Source organism: Theobroma cacao, chromosome 10, assembly GCF_000208745.1.
Source record: "Theobroma cacao cultivar B97-61/B2 chromosome 10, Criollo_cocoa_genome_V2, whole genome shotgun sequence".
NCBI lineage: Eukaryota > Viridiplantae > Streptophyta > Magnoliopsida > Malvales > Malvaceae > Theobroma > Theobroma cacao.
In genome coordinates, this window is record NC_030859.1 from 10,116,359 (window position 1) to 10,120,582 (window position 4,224).

Sequence of the window (4,224 nt, forward strand, 5' to 3'; positions counted from 1 at the left end):
TTAAACAATTTTAATCAAGTGCTTGAGAAGCTCATAACTTCTCATTTGATTAAGTCCAACTTATTCACCTCTCCTATTTTATTTTCAACATTCATTTTAGGGGTGTGACCCATTAGGCTTCTAACATGTTGGCAATGAACTCAACATATAATTTTTAAGTTAAACTTAGAATTAGATAAATTTAAACTACTGTAAATTTATCATTAATCAAGTTAACTACCTAAAGTTCATAGACCAAGATTGGGATCTAGTAATCCATCATGGCCATCCAAATGTTAGAAGAGTCAAGATGGTTTGACTCAACCTTTCAGTGATCAGCCTTTTAGTGTAATTCATTTTCTCATCATATATCTTGGAGATGATAAGAGCATGGTGCAGTGTCTACTCTTATTAATCTCCATATTCATTCTTAAAGTTTAATCATCAGCTTTATAAAGACTTATGAAACTCCTTTCATAATCTTTAAGTTGCCTCGACCAAGGACTTCAATAAGCTGATATCAACCAAAAACAGTTAGGATATGTCCCCTGCGTCACTTGGGGTGATGATTCCTATCTTAACCACTCATTTGCCTTCACATGCTTCATGCTATACCCAAAAGCATCCTATTTGGGTATCCTTGGTTAGGCACCCGTAGGGATGAAATCAAAGCATAGCACTCCACACATAAGACAACCTGTTGTCTCAAGTCTAAGGAGTATTTACACAACTGACACATGAGAAGTATTGCATAGACATTTGAGTGAAATACCAAATGTATTTCTCATGGGAGGTCATGTTCAGTGAATTTGGTGAATTTGCTCTCCTAGGCAAGCACCTACATTCTAGTTCCAAGTATCTCTATACTTCAACCTATGAGATCGGTTGCTTACTTTTCAAGTAAGGAACATATAATGTACCAGTGTCTAAGTATCATTGATGTTTAGTCTCAATGATACATTGATTAGGAACATTTTGAGATTACACTTTGATGCATGAGGATCTCATAACTGTAACCTATTACAGTTTCCTTGCAAGGCATATTAATCTCATGGACTTCATCTAATTAGACTTATAACTTGTTATAATTGATGTCTTATTGATGAAGGAAAACCTTTAATCATTCAACATGAATGATGTTCTTGCATGATTGGAATCAAGCTTTAACCAATCCTAATTGGTTGTAGGGCTTATCCCAATATTATTGACCTTTCAGTGTCTACTCTTATTGACCTCCACATTCATTCCTATAGTTATAGCATTAGTTTTATAGAGACTTATGAAACCTTTTCATAATCTCCAAATCACCAAGGCCAAGGACTTCAATAAGCTAATGTTAACCAAGAATGATAATATGTCTTCTAAAACACTCGAGGTGATGATTCCTATCTTAACCACACATTAGCCTTCACATGCCTCATATTATACCCAAAAGCATCCTGTTTAGGCATCCTTGGTTAGGTACCCATAAGGATGAAATTAAAACATAGCACTCCACATTTAAGATAACCTGATGTCTCAAGTCTAAGGAGTATTTACATGGCTAACACATGAGAAATGTTGCATATACACTAAAGTGTATTACCAAATGCACTTCTCATGGAGGGTCATATTTAGTGCACTTGCTCTCCTATGCAAGCACCTACATTCTAGTTCTAAATATTTCTATACTTCAATATATGAGATCGATTGCTTACTTTTAAAGTAACGAAGATAGAATGCACCTGTCTCTAAGCATCATTGATGCCTAGTCTCAATGATACATTGACCAAGAATATTTTGAGATTATGCTTTGATGCATAGGGATCTCATAACTACAACCCAATACTGTTCTCTTGTAAGGCATATTAATCTCATGGACTTTATCTAATTAGACTTATAACTCATTATAATTAAAGTCTTGTTGATGAAGAAAAACCTCTAATCATTTAATATGAATGATATCATTGCATGATTGGAACCAAGCCTTGACCAAACTCAATTGCCAGCAAGGCTCATCCCAACAAGGTAAACCATAATCTAGCCAGATCCTTCAATCTAAATTCCACCAATTACACTAATCGATGTGTAGAGCATCCCAAAGTTGAACAAACCATATCCCCCAAAACTATTTGTGGATCTTCCTCCGCATCAGAACCAATAAAAGACGAGGGCTTTAACTTCATAAAATCTACCAAGGTAACCTCAATAGCCCCACTCTGTTGTTCACACTGAGGCATATAGTCTGGATCTTGTGAACAAAAATCAACCCATTCCTCGAATTGTGCCTTTCTTCTACTGTGAAATTCAATAAATTCATGAGCTAAACTCTATAGCCCCACTACCAAATCCTCTAGGGTGACACTTCCTTCTGTAAGGTGGTCATCCTCAACTCCCTCATAATTATCCCCAAGATATGTCTCACTAAGATCCATATTTTGAGCGCCTCTAGTCCCTCTATTTCTCCCACGGCTTCGAAAAGAGGACACTCATGGTCTCACAATAAGTTTGTCCAAGCATCTTGCTCTCTTATGGCCATGGAGGCAACTCTCGTCTTGGTGGCATCTTGTACAAAGATGAAGTAATATCATGTTCAAAATTCAAAATTCCAAAATTCATGGTTCAAAGGGTTAGCTTGCTAAAAAGTTGGGAGTTCATGTAGCCTCTCGTTCATAATCTATGCTACAGTCACAAACCATGAACAAGACTCTACACTAATCTCGACACTCCGTTGATAGACATAAGATGACCTAGGATACATTAAACCTAGGTGCTCTAATACTAACTTTGTCACCACTCGAGATCAGGGTCCATGATCGACTCACGCGCTTAGCAGGCAAAGCTCATGAGACCCAAGCAAGCCTTAGTATTCCAAATCACATAGGTATAACCAAGGGTCCCAATTATCATATTCATAAAATATTTGAAGTCAAATATGTTGGTCCCATTAATGTGTGCTAGAGGGGAGGTGAATAGCACAATTTGGCTCTTGACAATGTGTGGCACTAATTTCCAAAACTCAAGAAATTAAAAGCAGAGTATAAAATGCACAACAATTTAGAGTAGTTCGGTCCAAGACCTACATCCACTACCTTGATTATCCAACCAAGGATTTTCCCAATAATTCACTAAGAATCTGGTGAAATTCACAAGCTTTCACCAAGCTTTTACAATGGCTTTTCGCAGGCTTAGCCATAACCTTTACACTAGTTTTTCCCGGGCTAAACTAAAACCCAAAGTGGTTTTCCAAGGCTTAACCACAACCTATAACATTCAAGCTTTCCCAAGCTTGAGCAACCCCTTAGAGTGACTCCCTCACTCTAAGTATACAAGAAGAAGTTGTCATGACCCAAATTCAGAGCCATGACCGGCGCATGGGCCCAATGGATGTAGTCCACTAAGCCCAAGCAAGCCTATTAATCTGACATGTTCATCATTCCATCATAAATTGCTAAGTCATATATCATAACTTAGAATCAAAATAATATTAAGCATTGCCACTTCATACTGGCATACCAAACAAGTGTATATACACTGTCTACACATGTATCTTAATAATTCACATTAGGTTCGTCTATACACAACAAAAGGAGACTCGATGTCCAGGGGAGAGACTCGGACGAATGTACAACTACTGAATGCCGAGACACCTACCAAAAGATTGATACAAGTCCACGAGGACACCTCGTCCTAGTTACCGACTGTCTCTTAATCTGAAAACATGAAGTTGAAAACGGTGAGCATAAACTTAGTGAGTGAACAAGAAGGGAACAAGCATACCATAAGGAATGTTTATCGAAATCATGATGCACTCATTTTCTCAAAACAATGCAATTTGTTCTAGCTCTTAGGAGAACCCCTCATGTAAACCCTTCATGAGTAATCATTTAAAAGATCCATACTCAACTATGGTACCAAAGAATCAGAAAATATAGCAAAACCCATAAGTTAGCCAAAATGGACAGAAAGTTTCTCGCTGTAACGAACTTCATTCTCGTTACAGCGAGAACCAGGTCTGGTGAAGGCCCTCAAACTCGAGAGTTTCTCGCTACAACGAGAGACAGAACATCAAGGAAAGAGTCTCATTTTCCTTTAAAACAAGCCATCCTACTAAAATAACAATAGCAACATGTAACACATATAAACTTCCAAATTTCAACAAATCAAATGCTCACATATTTGCATTTACAACCATATACCATATATGTATATATATATATATATATATATATATATATATATATATATATATATATATATATATAT